The 20,618-nt window shown below is 37.8% G+C and overlaps 1 pseudogene; it reads right to left on the reverse strand.

Annotated features, from left to right (window-relative positions):
- On the reverse strand, nucleotides 1–20,618 carry LOC110725706 (annotated as a pseudogene).

Genomic DNA, 20,618 nt, shown 5'->3' on the forward strand with positions numbered 1-20,618 from the left:
TTTGCCAAAAAAGGAAGTGTAACACTAAAAAAACATGGCCGGAAATGGAAAGTGAAATACTTAAAAAAACACGAATTGAACGTGTATTATTTTGGGCAATTATGACACTTCACCTAATCCATTGGATGTTATGCATACTTGTAAATGGCTAGAATTGGAGCTAACGAGGGATTGATAATGCCATTCTCATCTATGCTCAAAGACTCCATAATTCTTGGAACACCCCCTGGTGCTGGAAGTATGCCATGGAGTTTAAACTTACCCAAGAAGTTATTATCCTTCGCAATGGGTCTTTTACCTTCGTAAACACAAATTTTCACATCCGACTGATTGTCTTTTATAGTAGTATATCTTCTCTCCATCTTTGCAGGGATTGGTGTGTTTCGAGGAATTACAACACTCAACTCACCACTACTAACCTCAACTCCAAGTAGAGGTGTCCACCGTGCGAGTCGTGCGAGCTGGGTTAGGGTTAGGTGGGTCGCGGGTTGGGGTTTCATGACACACGGCACGACACACGTAGGGTAGGGTGGGCCGGGTCGTGGGTTGGGTCGGAGAAGTTGGACACACCAGGGTTAGGTTCGTGGGTTAGACGAGTCGTGGGTGGGTCGAGCTGGGTTTGTGGGTTAGACGGATCGTGGGTGGGTCGAGCTGGGTTTGTGGGTTAGACGGGTCATGGGTGGGTCGAGCTAGGTTCGTGGGTTAGACGGGTCAAGGTGGGTTAGTGAGTTAGGGTGGGTCGAAGGGTGGGTTAGTGGGTTAGGGTCGGGTGGGTTTGTGGGTTAGGTGGGTTAGGGTCGGGTGGGTTAGTGGGTTAGGGTCGGGTGGGTTTGTGGGTTAGGGTCGGGTGGGTTCGTGGGTTAGGGTCGGGTGGGTTGTGTGGTGTTTTAATTTTTACAAAATTAACAATTTGATGGCTTGCTCTTAATTAAGATGCCTACGTATCCTTATATTATAAAATAAGGAATCAAAGCCAGCGTAGTTCTTATATTGTACTTCTTTTGAAATTTGGGGGGGGGGGCTTGGACCTATCTTTAGAAAACTAAAATTTAATTTTGCAATTAAATTGTAATTTTCGAAAAATAAGTTGCCTACGTATCCCGAAAGAATTAAAGCCCACGTAGTTCTTAGCGTACCTGATTTAGACTTTTCTAGCCACCCATGTTTGTTGCATCATCATCCCCGGAAGCTGCATCATCCGTTGACGACTCCAATATCATCACAGGATCATCTTCATCGTCTTCGTCTTCCTTTAAACCTTGAGTTCTTCTTTCAGCTTGATCCCAATCTTTCTTACAAACACAAATTTGAATGCTTTCCGGAGTTAAGCGAGATCTTTTTTCATCTAACACTCTTCTACCTGCACTAAAAGCAGACCCGGAAGCAACAGATGAAGCGGGAACTGCAAGTATATCTTTTGCAATTCTCGCCAATATAGGAAAACTTTTTTTATGTTCTTGCCACCATTTTATAATTTGAAAGTTGTTGTTGGTCTCATGTTGATATGACAAATAATCATTAATAGCAAGTGTTGAAGAAGATGATGATGAGAATGATGTAGATGCTTTGTGTTTTTTTTTCATAACTTTATCAAGAAAACCAAATCTAGAATCGGAAGTGCTAGTAGTAGTTGGTGTTGCCAAATCAAAACCATAAATAGATGCATAATGATCATAAAGGTCTCCCAAAACAGATTTGCATTTGTTAATATATTCACTAACATCATAATCGATACTTAAACTTGTATAATAAAATTCTAAAAGATTTTCCAAACCTTCAGCTTTGACACCGGGGTCAAGAATAGCAGCAATTCCATAAATGATTGGAAATTCACTAAAATAAGTATGCCACTTACGTTTCATGCTATCAAGAACGGGACGAAGTCCATCAATCTTCATATGCTCTTCGATGGTGTGAACAACTTTAACACACTCAATTATGACTAAATGAACGTTAGGCTCATAAATATAAGAGAAAATATGAGTTGCACTATCAAAAGCATTTAAAACATCACGAACAAAAGAAGCATTAGTCCAATGACTTTCGGTTATTAACTCAGTAGGATCAACACGAGCCTCATTGTAAAGTTGGGTCAAAATATCACGATACTTTATAGCATCACTCAACAACTTGAAAGTAGAATTCCAACGGGTAGGGGTATCAATAGACCATTGTCTTTTCTTAAGACCTCTCTCTTTACACATAGCTATGTACTTTCTTCTAACTGACTGAGTAATCCTAATCCATTTTATAACTGTTCTAATTGGGTTTAGCAATGGTTGCAACTCAGCGAGACCCTCTTGAACAGACAAATTCAAAATATGAGCACAACATCTAACATGCAAGAGACTACCACCCAACAACAAATTCAACTCGGAGTCATTTTTCAAATAGTCAATACACTTTGTGTTTGCAGTTGCATTATCAAGAGACAAAGAAAAAACTTTATTATTCAAGTGAAATTCTTTTAAACAATCCAAAATACGAACTTTGATGTTAAAACCGGTATGCCTTTCTTCCATAGCTTGAAAACATAGTATACGTTTTTGAATAAATCAATCATCATCCACCCAATGAGCAGTAATGCAAAGAAAAGGTTCGCCAAAACTAGAAGTCCATGTATCACTTGTAAAACTAACACGACCATCAAAAGTACGAAATAATTCAATCAAACCACTCCTATACTTATAATAAGAAGTTTGTGTATAACGTCTTAGGGTATTTCGGGGGACACGAGTAAATGCAGGTTGTAATGCAACTTTATTAAAATGCTCAACGTTTGCATTTTCACCGTAACTAAAAGGGTATTCATTAGCAATAACTAAAGTACTCATTTCATCAATCATTCTATCTTTATTATAAATGAAAGGTGTACCTCCGCCGGGTTGGTTCATGTATCCACCCAATTGTGTTTGGACGCCACCCCCCGAAGGACGGGGGCCATTTTCGAACAAGTCGTGTTTATTTTGCAAATGCCGACTCAAGGTTCCGGTTCCATCTCCCGTTTTCCAATTATATGACTTGACATTTGCACCTAGCGCCTTGCAAACTAGGCATGTACACGTGAACCTCTTTGGTTGACCAGGTTGCCATCCCGGGGGTGTGACCTCAACTCGTTCAAAATGTTTCCACACCCAAGAAAAATGTGCTCGACCTCTACTTTCACCGCCACCACCTTTCATAAATCAAATTATTAAAATTAATTTTTAAATGCTATTCATGAAAATAAGCTTTTAAATTTTAAATATTTTAATTATACTTATTTAAACGCATTTTTCATGGTAATTAACTAATTGTAAATCATAGAAAATTGGAAACTAAACTAACTTTATAATCATTAATAATAGTTTTTTTAAATATTCATAACAATAAAAATTTAATTAGAAATTACCTTGAGATGAAGGTTGAGATGTTGGTTGCGATGGAGGTGGCATAGTTGAACTTGATGATTGGTGGGACTCGTGGGAGAAATGTTGTGGTGGAGACGTTTGAATATTTTGCCTATCTCCTAAACCATAATCTCCATATTCATTGACAAATTGGTTTAAATTTTCCGTATTAATTTCATACGAAAAATTTGCACCACCACTCCTTTGGCTACCACTTCGACCACCACTTTGACTCCTTCCCATTCCTCCTCTTGAGCTCATTTTTTTTTTGTATGATTACTAATTATAATATGGAGAAGAACTTTTTTTTTTAGAATCTTAAGAATACTAATAATAATATTAAGGAGATTTTTTTTAACAAAAATATAACTCTATATAACACTTGAGAATTTGAGAACAATAAGAATTTTTAAGTAAGAGAGAAAGAAAGCTTGAATTTGTGTGGAAATTTGAGTGAAATGGAATTGGTATTTATAGGAAAAATAGAATGGATGATCATACACTTAAAAAACTAGCCGTTAGATACAAAAAACTAGCCGTTAGATACAAAAAACTAGCCGTTTTTTTTTTTAAAATGGATGTTAGGCCGTGCGGGTCGTGCGAATTGTGCGGGCTGTGCGGGCCGTGCGGGTTGTGCGGGCCGTGCGGGTTGGGTGGGTCATGCGTGCGGGTTGGGTGGGTCATGCGTGCGGGTTAGGTGGGTTGGCTCGTGCGGGTTGGGTGGGTCATTCGTGCGGGTGGGCCGTGCGGGCTGGGTTGTGCCAGGTGGGTCGGGTTAGGTGGGTTCACGGGCTAGGTGTGTCGAATTAAATGAGTCAAAACGGGTTGTGCGATTTGGGTCGAATTAAACGGGTTAAACTGAGCTGGGTTGAAATGGGTTGTGTCGAAAATTTTGGACCCACGACACAACCCGGATTAAATCCGAGCTGTGCCGGATTGAAACCGGGTCGGACCCACGTGACCCACCAGCCGTGCGAGTTAGGGTGGGCTGGGTCCAACCCGGCCCACTGGCCACCTCTAACTCCAAGGGATAAAGGAGTAACATCCACAAGCACAGTGTTTTTACTGCTGCAATCGAGACCGGCCCTGACAGCAGCAAAAAAAGCAGCACCATAGGCAACAGCCTCATCAGGATTAATGCCTTTGCAGAGCTCTCTACCATTGAAAAATTCTTGCAACATGGTCTGCACCTTAGGGATCCGAGTTGACCCTCCAACTAAAACAACATCATGAACATCATCCTTCTTCAGCTTTGCATCCTTCAAACACTCCTCAACAGGGCCTAAACAATTCATGAACAACTCCATATTTATCTTATCAAACCGTGCACGATTCAGGGTAGAAAAAAAAATCAATGCCTTCAAACAGACAATCAATTTCTATAGTAGTCTCGGTAGTTGAAGAGAGGTTTCTCTTTGCCCTCTCACAAGCAGCTCTCAACCTCACAAGAGCCCTTTGATTACCACTTATGTCCTTATCGTGTTTCTTTTTAAATTCGGTTACAAAGTGGCTCACAATTCTACTGTCAAAGTCTTCACCACCAAGGTGGGTGCGTGTTCCCGTTAACTGCCTTCACTTCAAACACATCCTTCTTAATAGCCACTAAAGAGACATCAAAAGTTCCACCTCCTAGATCAAAAACCAAAATGTTCTTTGTCCCAACACAACCGCTATTAATCTTCTTGTCTAGACCATATGCAATGGCAGCAGCTGTTGGCTCATTAATAATACGCATAACATTGAGCCCAGCAATGGTACCAGCATCTTTAGTTGCTTGGCGTTGAGCATCATTGAAGTAAGCAGGAACGGTGATCACAGCATACTTCACTTCTGAGCCTAGGTAGGCCTCTGCAGTCTCTTTCATTTTCCCTAAGACCATAGAAGATATCTCCTCAGGAGCAAATGTCCTGTCTTCACCTTCATATGTTACTGAAATCATAGCCTTTTTGAAATTACCAGCATCAGGACCGGCAACCACTTTGAATGGCCAGATCATCACATCCTTCTGTACCACTTCATCATTGAATCTCCTACCAATGAGCCTCTTTGCATCTGTTATTGATTTAGCAAAGTTATGAAAACAACTAATTAAAACCAACTAAACAAAAATGTATCAAGTATAAAACCACCACATTACATATTTGCAGGTAAAAAAAATATTGACAACTCAAAGCACATCTACCTATTCAGGCAAGATATAACACTAGTTTTTATGTTCTTAAACACTCTATAAACACATTCTGTAGATTATTACTCACATAAGTAAAATTCCTATATATGAATATTTCCAATCCCTAGCATAACCATACATATAGCATTAGGAAGCATATGCCAAAAACAACTAACACTAACAAGTCATCAAATTGACAAATTTCCCAAAAATCTAGCCATATTTGTGAACACATCCAGAGAAATCATGGGCACAATTCTTCTATTTACAGTACTTCTTGGAAGTTCTATTGAAAAGAGAAGTACCAAATTATCACACATATAACTAATATGCCAAAGAGAATAACAATTTGAATCGAGTTAATATAAAGAAAAGAAAAACTATAAGCTTTATATTGCAGGATAATAAAAGAGGGCACATAAAAGGCTCCACAAATTTATATACTTTGTAGAGCTAGTGAATATCATTCTTTGTCTCACTATGTAGTTGAGAAATTTTCCAAGTCCATATATGATGAAACCAAATTGTAAATGCAATCAAATAAACCAAAAATCTCTACAACAAACATTGTTTATTGATTATTTGCAACAACAAAACAAACCCTTGTACTATATAAATTTTTATATCTTCTAAGAGTTAAACAAAAAAAAAGTTGTGGCATCAACAATTCTAGTAGTCCAATTTTTTAGCAGTGTAATTAACATCAAGTTTGCAATAGATCTTTCACCTTTGCAACAAATGAAATTTTTTAGATCAGTAAACTTCTGAAGTTAATTGGACCAAAGTAAATTACGCACTAATTGTGCAGATGAATTTATTTTATAGACAGAAATTAGGAAGAACAAAACCAAAATTCAAGAAAGAAAAGCATAAAACCTGAAACCAAAAAGAAAGAGGGAAACAAACCAAAGATGGTGTTGGTAGGGTTAAAAGCAGCCTGGTTCTTGGCACTCTCGCCAATAAGGCGCTGGTCTTTGGTGAAGGCCACCCAAGAAGGCGTGGTACGGTTGCCTAAGTTGTTGTGAATGATTTCAGCTCTATGATTCTGTGGCTGCCACACTCCTACACATGAGTAGGTTGTCCCTAAATCGATTCCTATTGCCGGCCATAAATTACTCCCCTTTTCACTCATTGCTTTGCTTCAGACTCCACAAGAATATGGGTTAGTTTCTTCAACTTGAATACAAGAATGGTGCTCCCTCTGTTTACAGAAAATTATGAAAATAAAGGAATTTTAGATAAGTCAAGCTTAGAAGGTCTGCAAATTTAAAATCAGATTAAAATAATATGGAATATGGATGGGTAACACGTAACAGGGTAAGGCTATGTATTTATATCACTATATGTGTCCATGTGCGCCTAATGACAATATAATGTACTTTCTCCGTTCTTTTTTACCTGACCCGCTTTGACTTTTACACTATTTACTATCTCTTTTTTGACCGTTTTTTGTGAATGATATGTAAAGAAAAATATATTCATATGTTTTTTTTTTAATTCGTCTTAATAAATACTATCGTAATATACAACTTTTATAATTTGTACTTATGAAGAATTAAAGTTATTGATCGTTAAAGTTTTGCATTGACAAACGTGATAAAAGAAACAAGTTAAGTAAAAAAGAACAGAGGAAGTATGTCATGTACAGCAGTACAGTAGACCTTTTATTCACTTTTTTTTTTTGAAACCCCCTTTTTTTCACTAAATATGAAATTTAAAACCATTTACAATTGGAATTCAATTTTGTATTGTGGAGGTGTAAAATCCATGAACAAATAATATTGCAATTAAAAAAAAAAAACAATACATAAAACGATAAAATATATCATAACTTATTTTTTCTAATCGGATCCATTCTAAATTTTTACGTTTTAATCTGATTAAAAATAAGGTAAACTAAACATGACATTAATTGGGCAACTTGAACATTCATACCTAGTTTTTCATTATCTTATCAGATCTTATCTAAACTTACCTAAACTTATTAAAACTTATTTTACTTGTAATTTGAACAGTGAAAATATAATTGAATGGTTTTGTATTGTTTTTTGTTATTATTATTCATTATAGGTTGAATATTTATACAAAACTTATGATCATAAGATAGAAAACAATATTCCTAAAATATATAATACATATATTATATTCCGATATTGATGATATCATATCTCTAATAATAATTCTTATCGGAACTTATCTTTCCTAAATTGTACTTAACTGGATTAATCTGAACTTATTTAAACTTATTACACCTGAAATAAATGAAAATAAGGTGAACAAATTAGACTCTAGAAGTGCTTTATAAAATAACTAGTTTTCTGCCCGTACAATGTCCGGTTGTTTATTGAATTTAAAGATAGATTTTCAATCTATGTGTCATATTTAAAATATACTATTGATACGTTTATTGATGTGATTTTATGACAATTTGCTATCTAGCAGACATGTTATGATTAATACTAATGTTGGTGGAAATGTTCGATTTAATACATTAAAAAAAGCAAATAATATAATAAATTAAATAAGATAAATGTTCAAAGCCCATTGGGTTGACCCGAACCCAAAACTTTGGGCAAGGGTTGAACATTTTTTGACTCGTAACATAAAGTGACCCAATCTGAGATGACTCATGACCCGACCCTAATTGACAGGTCTATGTAGTAATAAAATTCTATTAATTGTGAATTATATTATTTAAAACCGATTATTATATATTATAAATAAATGTTTTACGCTTTAAACTAATTCCTTCGCTCCACAAAAATATTTATGACATAAAAAATAAATTTATATGATAATTTTTTAAAATTATAATCTAATATTTTTTTAAATAACATTATAATTCATTTGTATCTCTAAATATTGGTATTTTATCGAAAATAAAATTATAAACTTAAAATTTTATCCTAAAATTCTATCCAAATAGAATTCTAAATGAACCTTTTTTTTATCTTATGAAGTCTATTTAAATCTATCCAACGTGACGCGACACTTGGCGAAAAATTGGAACGCCAAGTGTTGCAACATCGTGACCTGACTAAAAGTTTAACTTTATATATTAGTTATATGATAGGACTAACGACCTTACCCTTCTTATCTCTCTCTCTTGATTTAATATATTTTGTGAATCTATCCTAATTCTCTCTTAATCCTTATATATTGTAAATTGCATGCTCAATCTACCTTTATCTTATTAGGGCATGTTCACATGTACTTAATTTCACTTCAGTTCAGTTCAGTTTAATTCAGCTTCTAATTTCCTTCTCTCATAAAATATTCATTTCAGCTCAATTTAGTTTAATTTAGTTCAATTCAATTCAACTCCAATCAGTTCAATTCAGTTCAGTTCAGTTCAGCTCAGCTAAATTCAGTAAATGTGAACAAACCCTTACTCTTTCTTACTTGTTAATTCATGGTGAACCAAGATCTTATTATTAGCATGTTGTTCATAGCCATAGATTATGAGTTGCTTCTTAGCTAGAGGTTGGGTGAAGACCAAACTAAAGCATGTTTTCATGTTCTATTTGGTTTGATGATTGCTTATTCATGATGAGTTAATTATTTTGCATGTATATTTTGGTTGTCAAGTTTATGCTCATGTGTGTAAATTGAAAGCTTGCATTGAGAAATGTAGTTAAGTTGTTAGTCTTCTATTGTGCAATTAGACAATATTTTATTTGCAAAGATACGACATGCTGAATATCCCGCTATCTAGATTAAAACTTAATTTTATAAAAACACAGATTTCCCTAGAAATTGTTTAAATCAAAATTAATTCCCAATTTGCGTCGTTTAAAAAACTTATTCCCTGAATAGTATCCACGTAGGATCGGGTATTAGCTTTGTTTTTTTTTTTGGGTTCAGCTTAAAACCGCAATTGGTGATAGCGGTTTTACATTTGCAAAACCGCAATTGTTGGCAACGGTTTTATGTTCTTTATGCAAAATTGTTTGAAGTTCTTGAGGTTGATGTTGAGATATTCCCCTAATATTAAAACATGAAGTAAAAAAAAAGGGGGGGGGGGAATTCATAATTGTATGAAATTGCCCAAAAATAGTGATATTAGTTCACAGCAATTTCAATGGCGTCCAAGCTCTCAACTTCATCCATGAATGCCAAGCTCTCAACTTCATCCATGAATTCCGTCATCTTCTACTCTACTCAAGTTCAACATCATCTTCATCTTCAATTTCATCATAAGTCGCCTTTGGTTTCAGCGTCTTTATACTCTTAATAAACTTGTGTTTCAAATAGTATGATTAAATCAAAATAAAATTACCCAAAAAATACTGAGATTATATCAAAATAAAATCACCCAAAATTTTTAATTGTATGATATTACTAAGAAATCAATACAAAATTACAATTTTTTTTTGAAGACAATACAAAATTACAAATAAAAACTGGTGTTTTAGAAAGAGAAAGAAGAGAGAGAAGATCGATCTAAGAATAAAGAAAAGGTTTGAAATGAAAAAACAAAACATCAGTGAAACTTAAGGGGAGAGAAATGGGAAGAGTGGAAGACAGGGGAGAACGAGAGATGTCAGATGTGGTAAAATATGTGTGTAAGAACTACTTTGTATAACCGCTATCATGGATTGCGGTTTTATCCTTAAAAAAATACAAAGCTAATACCCGATCCTACATGGACACTATTCAGGGAATAAGTTTTTTAAACGACGTAAATTGAGAATTAATTTTGATTTAAACAACTTTTAGGGAAATCGTTCCTTTTCTAGTAACTATGCTGTTGTCAAAAAAAAATAGTAACTATGCTAGCCCTGTTCTCCCCTTGTTCACGTGCTCGAATCATGCAGGTTGCACACTATCAACGTATTTGCTTCATTTCCTTTTTTTTTTCTTTTTTGGAAATACTTCAGCAATATTTTATTTATGTTCTCTCTTTTAATTAGCTAGTGGTCTCCTCGTACCATATACTATCTTCGTTAACTATTTTTTACAACAAAGGGGTATTATTTGTGACATATAAAATATTTTTTTGTTGCAAATAATAGTTAACAGAGGTAGTATTAATATTTTCCATATTTTTACTCAGCTCTTTCCCACTTATATATGTTGGGAATTTCATCTCAAGTCCCACATGGAAGAAATAGCAAGGGAAGGAGCTATTAATAAAGTGATGCTTAATACACTAGTACAAGGCCTTTTGGGAAGGAGCCCAAAAACAAAATCGTGCGGGCTTGGCCCAAAGCGGACAATATTGTACTAGTGTATGTATGAGCATGGTTCGGCGGCCTAACAAATGGTATCAGAGCCGGGCTGGTTCGGTCCGGGGTGGGTGGCTGTCGTTGAGTATGTGGGGGTGTTCCTCGTGTGTCCTTAAAGATTGGTGATATGTGCCCTTTGTGTCAAAAATCCTCTTGATGGTGTTCAAGCTAGTGGGACCAGGGGATGTCTTGTAACCGGTGGGGTTGCCTCTTAAAACTCCTTATATGAAAAAATGGAGTAAGAAAAAAAAATACAGAAGGAGGAACATGATAACTTGGTTGTGATTTGTTTAGTAACTCCACGTTATTGAAAGTATGATGCCAAATTAATCCCTCGTTAGAATACAATGGGTTTTTTATGTGGCTAGCTAACACAAACTAAAATACTAAACGGATATTCCTTGACTGTTCGAGTAACCACTAAGCAATTAAATCTTGACCAAGTTACCCTAACCGAGTAACCCCTAACCGATCGAGTAATCCTTTATCGAGTAACTTATGACTAAGTAACCCAACGTAACTAACCCCGGCCACATTTTTACCAAGTAAACAAAATTGTGTAGCATCTCTTATGTGGATGATGTACTTGACAGAATCTAACATTACATTTGAAAACAGAGTAAAATAATTGAAGTCTAAGTTGTTCTTAATAAAACATTGGCATACTTTATGACTTGTAATTTTATTTTATTTTTTTTTTGGGAAGAAGAAGAATCATGACTTGTAACTTAAGATTTTCACAAAAGATGTTTGATCTGGGTATAAAATATTCTAATTGTTTTTTACAGGGGTTTTTTTTTTTTTTTTGGTTAAAAAAAATTACAAAATTAAAACTTTGAAGAATTCTGGTGATGTTAAAGTTATACAAGTTTGTATTTTCCCACAAACAATGTTAATTATTAGAATTGTCAAACAATATTGATTTCCAAGTTTGCTTTTATTGACTAAAACACTAACGAAAAAACGATTGTTAATTTCCAAATTTCATGTTAAGATAACAGCTAATAGAAAGAATATATAAACATCAGAAATTCAGCATGATTAAGATTAAAGCTTCAATTGAGCCTTGTTGCAACCAAACTAAATCATTAGAGTCAAAACGATGAACCTAATTACTACTACGATAACGAACAGCAAACTCCACATCAAAGCAGAATACACAAGACAAAATGGAAAGTTAGTTACATCTATATTGTTGATAAGTATATTAGGTGACTCGTACTTCGTAGCTTTGTCCGCCCGATCGGGCGGACATTGCCCGGTCTGACCGGGCGGAAGAAGAAGAGGTGCCTGGCAAATTCGTTGAAGAAGCTGCTCTCGCGCCCGACCGGGCGAGCCTTCGCCCGATCGGGCAGACCTTGCCCGGTCTGACCGGGCGGTGGGGGTTGGATACGTTGAAGCATTCGTATGGAGTCTTCTTCTCGCGCCCGATCGGGCAGACCTTGCCCGGTCTGACCGGGCGGAGAAGGAAAAATGCGGAGACGCGGATTTTACGATTTAAAGTTATCTTTTATGTTATCTTTTTGCCCAAGTATCTTTTATTTTAGGGATTAATATAAAACCTCCCTAATATTAGTATAAGGGTTAAGAGAGACAGAGTGAAAGCCGTTCTTGAGAAATACAAGAATCATCTTTGTAATCTTTGCAGTTTATAGTGAAATCATTCGATCTCGGTGCCCGTGGACGTAGCTATCACATCGATAGTGAACCACGTAAATTCTTGGTGTTGTTCTTATTGTTTGCATTGAATTTCTTTATTGTTTTCTTGTTTGTTTACGACCTTTGCTTCCGCTGTCGCACAACAATTGGTATCAAGAGCTCAGGTTCAATCCTTGGAGAGTTTCTTGAAGATAACAATGGCAGGAGATTCAACAATAAGAATTGAGAAGTTTACCGGGAAAAATAGTTTCGGGCTATGGCAAATTAAGATGAAGGCTCTGTTAAAACAACAGCAGATATGGCGTCCGTTGGCTCCAAAGAGTACTACTTCGGAGTCAGAAGATGGACCGACTGACCCGCAGTTAGAAGTTATGGAAGAGAAGGCACACTCTACCATATTACTTAGTCTTGATGATCAAATCATCACGGAGGTTGCTGATCAGGAAACGGCGGCTGGATTGTGGCTGAAGCTGGAGTCATTGTATATGACTAAGTCGTTGACCAACAAATTATTACTGAAACAGCGGTTGTTTAGCCTCCGGATGCAGTCAGGTACTTCCTTACGGGAACATCTAGAAAAACTTAACTCTATTTTGCTTGATTTACGTAATTTAGATGTTAAAATTGATGATGAGGATGCTGCGTTGATTTTACTTGTATCTCTACCGTCTAGCTTTGAGAATTTTGTAGAGTCTTTTGTTGTTGGTAAGGATTCTATAACCTTAGAAGAAGTGAAGGCAGCACTTCATACTAGGGAACTCAGAATGAAAGCTACGAGTGATAATGGGGATAATGGTAGTGGGTTATTTGTTAAGTCCGGAAAGTCTAAAAAGAATAAGGGGTTTAACAAGGGGAACAATGCTGGGTCGGGTGCTGGAAACGGCAAGGATGGATCTAGTAAAACTACTACTAAAACATGTTATTACTGTAAAGAACCGGGTCACTTTAGGAATAATTGTCCGGTGAGGAAAAACAAGTCCCAGGCTGCTGTAGTTGAAGAGAAACCGAATGAGAGCTATAATTCAGAGGAAGATTTAGCATTAGTCAGTTCTGCTAGGTCTGATGATTTATCTGATAACTGGGTTCTAGATTCGGGGTGTTCGTTCCATATGTGTCCACGTCGAGATTGGTTTGATACATATGAACCTCGCAATGGGGGTATGGTTATAGTCGGTAACAATGCTCCATGTAAGGTCACAGGTATTGGTTCCATGAGGTTGAGGACTGTTGATGGGCGGAGGTTAACTTTGACTAATGTACGGCATGTTCCTGCTTTAGGAAAGAATCTGATTTCATTGGGTACCCTGGATGAATTGGGGTACAATGGTGTGTTTTCAGATGGGGAGTTGTGTATTTTCAGAGGTTCTGAGTTGGTACTTAAGGGTATCAAAAGGAACACCCTCTATGTTTTTGAGGGTGTTACACTGCCTAGTTCTGCGGTTTGCGCATCTGTATCTCACCAGGAGATGACTAAGATTTGGCACATGAGGCTTGGTCATATGGGGGAGAAGGGGATGCAGCTATTGTCCAAGAGGGGTCTTCTATCCGGGGTCAAGGTTGCCAACCTTGAATTTTGTGAGCATTGTGTGTTTGGTAAGAAACACAGGTCAAAGTTCAGCAAGGGTGCTCACATTACTGATGCAGTGCTCGATTACATCCATTCAGATTGCTGGGGTCCATCTAGAGTTGAAGGTATGGGAGGTTACCACTATTTTGTGTCATTTGTTGATGACAAGTCCCGATACACATGGCTTAGGTTGCTTAAGTCAAAGGATGAGGCCTTCAAAGTTTTCAAGCAATGGAAAGCTTTGGTGGAAAATCGACAAGGAAGGAAGATCAAGAAGCTACGAACGGACAATGGGCTAGAGTTTTGCAAAGACGAGTTTAATCAGTTCTGTGCAGATGAGGGTATAGGTCGGCATCATACTGTCAGGAAGACACCACAGCAGAACGGTGTAGCAGAACGGGTTAATCAGACACTGCTAGAGAGAGTCCGATGCATGCTCTCTAATGCAGGGCTTGGGAGGAGGTACTGGAGTGAAGCTGTGTTAACAGCTTGTTATGTCATTAATAGGGGTCCTCATTCTGGAATTGATTCCAAAATTCCGTTTGAGATCTGGAGTGGTAAGTTGCCTAATTTTTCGAATTTGAAGATTTTTGGTTGTGTTGCTTATTATCATGTTATTGAGGGTAAGCTGGATCCACGAGCCAAGAAGGGGTGTTTTGTTGGGTACGGGGATGGTGTGAAGGGGTTTAGAATTTTTTCACCTTCGGAGGGTCGGGTCATTCTTAGTAGGGATGTTACTTTCGATGAAAACACCATGTATTCAATTAAAAATGCAGAGATTTCAGATTTGAGAAGGGAAGGAGACAATTTATTACAGACAGATGGGGTACTTGAGGTACATCAGTCTACCATTGCTGATTTACCTCGGGTACAATATATTGATGATGATGCTGATGTTCCAGTGCCGGGTACTCCTGAACCTGAGATTACTCCTACTCATTCTAACTCTGGGGATGAGGTGGAGCAATCTAATCAGGGGTCATCTAGTCAACCTGACACCATTCTTGAGATGCCTAAACGAGTTATCAAGAAGCCTGTTAGATTGATTGAAGAGATGGAGGGAAGAAATTACTGTGTTGATGCGATGACAGGTTATGCATTGAGTGTAGCTGATGATGTAGAGTCATTTGAACCTGCCACATATAAACAAGCAATTAGTTGTAGTGAGTCTGCGCAATGGCTTGCCGCAATGGGTGAAGAGATGCAGTCCCTTTACAAGAACAGAGTGTGGGAACTGGTAAAGGTACCGGAAGGGAGGAAGCTTGTGGGTTGTAAATGGATTTACAAGAAGAAAGAAGGGTTGTCGGAAACTGAGCAAATACGTTTTAAGGCTAGGCTAGTTGCTAAGGGGTTCAGTCAGGTAGAAGGGGTTGACTTTGTTGAGATATTCTCACCTGTGGTTCGACATACTTCTATCCGTGTGTTATTGTCAATTGTAGCACATTTTGATCTTGAGCTGGAGCAGTTGGATGTTAAAACGGCCTTCCTTCATGGCGATTTGGAGGAGGAGATTCTGATGAAGCAGCCCGAAGGATTCGAAGCTCCTGGAAAGGAACACTATGCCTGCAGATTGCTAAAGTCATTGTATGGACTTAAGCAATCCCCCCGACAGTGGTACAAAAGGTTTGATTCTTTTATGGTTTCACAAGGTTTTGACAGGAATTCATATGATTGCTGTGTGTATCATAGTAAGCTGGATAATGGTTCCATGATTTATCTTTTGTTATATGTTGATGACATGTTGGTTGCCACAAAGAATAAATCTGATATTGCTAGATTAAAGGAGATGCTTAACTCGGAGTTTGACATGAAAGACTTGGGTGCAGCTAGGAAGATTTTGGGTATGGAGATCTACAGGGATCGGGCTAGAGGTAAGCTTTTCTTGACTCAGAAAAGCTACATTGAAAAGATTTTGTCTCGTTTTGGGATGGAAAAATCGAAGCCTATAAGTACGCCAACTACTGTTAGTTGTAAGTTGTCTTTGTCTATGTCACCTCAATCAGAGGAGGAGTTGTCTTATATGTCTAGAGTTCCATATGCAAACGCGGTTGGTTGTTTGATGTATGCTATGGTCTGTACTAGGCCGGATATTGCGCATGCTGTTAGTGTTGTAAGCAGGTTTATGGCTCGACCTGGGAGGGAACACTGGCAAGGGGTGAAAAGGATTTTTCGCTACCTGAGAGGGACAGCTGATATTGGTCTTGTGTACGGGAATGGTAAGGAATGCTTGGTCACTGGGTACAGTGATTCTGATTATGCAGCTGATGTGGATACCAGGAGGTCTGTGACTGGTTATGTGTTCACTTTGGGTGGTTCTGTGGTTAGTTGGAAGTCTACATTGCAGTCATCAGTTACGTTGTCAACTACTGAAGCTGAGTATATGGCTCTAACTTCTGCAGCTAAGGAGTCTATTCGGCTCAAAGGCCTAGTAGGTGAACTGGGTATTGCACAGGATTTTGCTACAGTGTATTGTGATAGTCTAAGTGCGATTTGCTTAGCTAAAGATCAAGTACACCATGATCGGACGAAGCACATTGATGTCAGGTATCATTTCTTACGTACTGACAAGAGGATTAAGGTGAAGAAGATTGGGACTGCTGACAACCCGGCTGATTTCTTCACTAAGCCTGTTCCGTTTAGCAAGTTTAAACATTGCTTAGACTTGCTAAATATTGATTACTACGTGATGTAGTAGGCCCTGAGGGGCGAAGTTGGGGAGCTCCTGGTGTAGGTGTGTTGGCCTTAAGGTGGAGCTTGCCCGGGGCTTGTGATGCAGGTGGAGCATTATGAGTTGTTATACTTGGAGACGAGTATGTGATGGGTCTTGGTTGAAGACTTATCGGGATGTATGGCTTATGCATGAGTCCTGCATCGGGTTTGGCTTGAGATGTTTTTTCACTATGTCTTGATGGGGTTGTTTGCTGACTACGAGTTCTCGTCAAGGTGGAGATTGTTGATAAGTATATTAGGTGACTCGTACTTCGTAGCTTTGTCCGCCCGATCGGGCGGACATTGCCCGGTCTGACCGGGCGGAAGAAGAAGAGGTGCCTGGCAAATTCGTTGAAGAAGCTGCTCTCGCGCCCGACCGGGCGAGCCTTCGCCCGACCGGGCGAGCCTTCGCCCGATCGGGCAGACCTTGCCCGGTCTGACCGGGCGGTGGGGGTTGGATACGTTGAAGCATTCGTATGGAGTCTTCTTCTCGCGCCCGATCGGGCAGACCTTGCCCGGTCTGACCGGGCGGAGAAGGAAAAATGCGGAGACGCGGATTTTACGATTTAAAGTTATCTTTTATGTTATCTTTTTGCCCAAGTATCTTTTATTTTAGGGATTAATATAAAACCTCCCTAATATTAGTATAAGGGTTAAGAGAGACAGAGTGAAAGCCGTTCTTGAGAAATACAAGAATCATCTTTGTAATCTTTGCAGTTTATAGTGAAATCATTCGATCTCGGTGCCCGTGGACGTAGCTATCACATCGATAGTGAACCACGTAAATTCTTGGTGTTGTTCTTATTGTTTGCATTGAATTTCTTTATTGTTTTCTTGTTTGTTTACGACCTTTGCTTCCGCTGTCGCACAACATATATCTTGGCTCCTAATCAGATCAACCTTGTAATAACTTATGTACACTTACAGTGAGCTAGTTCAATCGAGATCGATAATCTCAATCTTTGGAGAAGCACAACTCATAAACACATCAGAATCATCGGACTCTTCTTGGTGCATCATTGCTAAGATAGGCTCGCAAATGCTCTCAAGTTCCTTCATCTTTTCCTCAAACTTGCTGGCTTCAGTAAGCATGTAGTTCCAGTCTAACCATTTGGTTGTATTCTCAAGAGCATCGTCTATCTTCCTCTTGTCCTTTATCCCGATCTTATTTCCATAACCTCTCAAGGTTTCTACCACCTCATCCATATAATTGTCCAAATTGTCCTTTGCTATAACTGCCTTCTTGCGCTCCTCATCCCGAGCTTTGAACTTTTTGGCCTCTGCCACCTTCCTATCAATCTCTTCCTTAGAAAATCTCCCACTGTAATCGGTTATGGTAAGCTGATTCTTGTTTCCAGTGCTTTTCTCCTCAGCTGTCACTGTCAAGATACCATTTTCATCAATATTCATACATGCTTTTATCTTCGCAACACATGCTGGTAATGGGGGGATTCCTTCAAGCAAGAAGCTACCTAAGCAGTTGTTATCCCTGGCAATAGGTGCCTCACCCTCATACACTGCTAATCTCATTTTAGTCTGGTTGTCCTCAAGCAAGGCCCTTGTCATCTCCATCTTTGCCGGAATAGGTGTGTTTCGAGGAATTAAAACACTCATCTTGCCATCTCTTCCCTTTATATTTTGAAGACCAAGGGACAAGGGAGTAACATCCACAAGCACAGCGTTCTTGCTGCTACTATCTACACGGGCCAAGATGGCAGCATGAAAAGCAGCACCATACGCAACAGCCTCATCCGGGTTAATGCCTTTACAGAGCTCCTTCCCTTTGAAAAATTCCTGCAACAATTTCTGAACTTTGGGGATCCGAGTAGACCCACCAACAAGGACAACATCATCAATATCATTCCTCTCCAATTTTGCATCCTTCAAACACTTTTCAACATGGTCCAAACAATCCATGAACAAATCCTTGTTGAATTTGTCGAACCTTGCTTGGTTGATGGTGGATGAGAAATCAATACCCTCGAAGAGACCATCAATATCAATAGTGGTCTCTGAAGTTGTAGAGAGGACTCTCTTAGCCCTTTCACATGCAGCTCTCAATCTTCCAAGAGCCCTACGATTTGCACTTATATCCTTACCGTGGTTCATTTTAAATTCGGTTACAAGATGGTCCATCATTCTACTGTCAAAGTCTCCTCCACCAAGGTGAGAGTCCCCGCCTACTGCTCTGACTTCAAAGACATCCTTTTTCACCGCAACTATAGACACATCAAAAGTTCCACCACCAAGATCGAAAACCAAAACGTTTCTTGATGCAGCTTCACTGCAATTAAGCTTCTTTTTTAACCATAAGCAATAGCAGCAGCTGTTGGTTCACTAAGAATGCACATGACATTCAGTCCAGCAATGATTCCTGCATCTTTTGTTGCCTGACGTTGAGCATTGTTGAAGTAGGCAGGAACGGTGATGACAGCATTCTTCACTTCTGAATCAAGATATGCTTCTGCAATGTCTTTCATCTTTCTGAGGATCATAGAAGATATCTCCTCAGCAGCAAATAGCCTCTCTTCATCCTCATAGGTTACCGAAATCATAGGCTTTTTGTCATTGGCACCATTTGGAGCAGCAACAACTAAGAATGGCCAGAGTTTCATGTCTTTTTGCACATTTTCATCTTTGAACCTCCTACCTATAAGCCTCTTTGCATCTGCCAATACGAAAATTGATCATCAGTAAGACGTATCTAAAGCTCAAGTACAAATATAAACCAAAACATTTTAAATCTCCTCTTACTTAACAGAAACACAAACAGAAATTCCCTCATGATATCGGGCACTTCATCATTGTCACAAACTTTAATGCCTTTTTAATCTACTCCCTTCATCTCTCAAAGTTCTTCTAATCCTACTTTGAGTTTTTTTTGTCTCATAATAAGTTCTAAACAAGGCACGGACTTTACAAGATTGAATGAGTAACATTTAGTACCCCCATAAGTTAATTAGACATCAAATAGGAATGAGAACAAATCTCAAAGCAGCCAAGATAATCAAAAGATTAATTTAGTCCGGAACCATTAATAAAATGATTGGAATTGACAAATTAAGACCATAAAACAGAAATTATATAAACGAGCAGCTTCCTGTAACTCAGTAAGGGCTGTAACCAACTAACCACTGATCAAAGAATTATAACTAAATAATTCAGGAAAAAAAAAATAAGGTTCCAACAGCTGTTCTTTTGTGCTTTACAAAAGTAATTTCGTGATTGATTTTCTATAAAAATTCATCAATCTTATTTACTTCGTATACCCAAGAACAGAATGTAACAGAATTAACATACTCCGTATAATACAGAGTAATTACATGCAATTCAAAATATAATATCCTTTTTATTTTTAACAAAGCACACATTTCATAATAAAAATGCCATATAAACGAACAAAAATTAAAAGAACATACAATTAGATTGATTTTTTTAATTCATTATTACATATAGTGTTTTTCCATGCATAACTTCAACAATTATCTTTATTACTCGTATCACTACTATGATTAAAAGATACTCCATACATATTTTTGGAAGTATATACTCCATATCAAAATGAATTTAGCATGAATTTTATTTTTTTTAAGTACATTATAAAATACTACAGTAAAAAAGAAATGTAAATTTCCAATGGAACGGATAAATGATGAGATACAATTAAAAGAATCTACGGCAAGTTGAGGGAAAAGAACATTATCTATAATCTAACAAGTAACAATCGATTAATTACTTTGAATTACATAATTTTACCACAATTAACAAAATAAAACAAAACTTTGATCACAATAATAATCACAAAGAAAAAAATAGAAGAACGAACCAAAAATGGTGTTAGCTGGATTCATAGCCGCCTGATTCTTAGCACCCTCACCCATTAGACGCTCGTTTTG

This window comes from Chenopodium quinoa, unplaced genomic scaffold (genome assembly GCF_001683475.1).
Source record: "Chenopodium quinoa cultivar QQ74 unplaced genomic scaffold, ASM168347v1, whole genome shotgun sequence".
NCBI classification, from domain to species: Eukaryota; Viridiplantae; Streptophyta; class Magnoliopsida; order Caryophyllales; family Amaranthaceae; genus Chenopodium; species Chenopodium quinoa.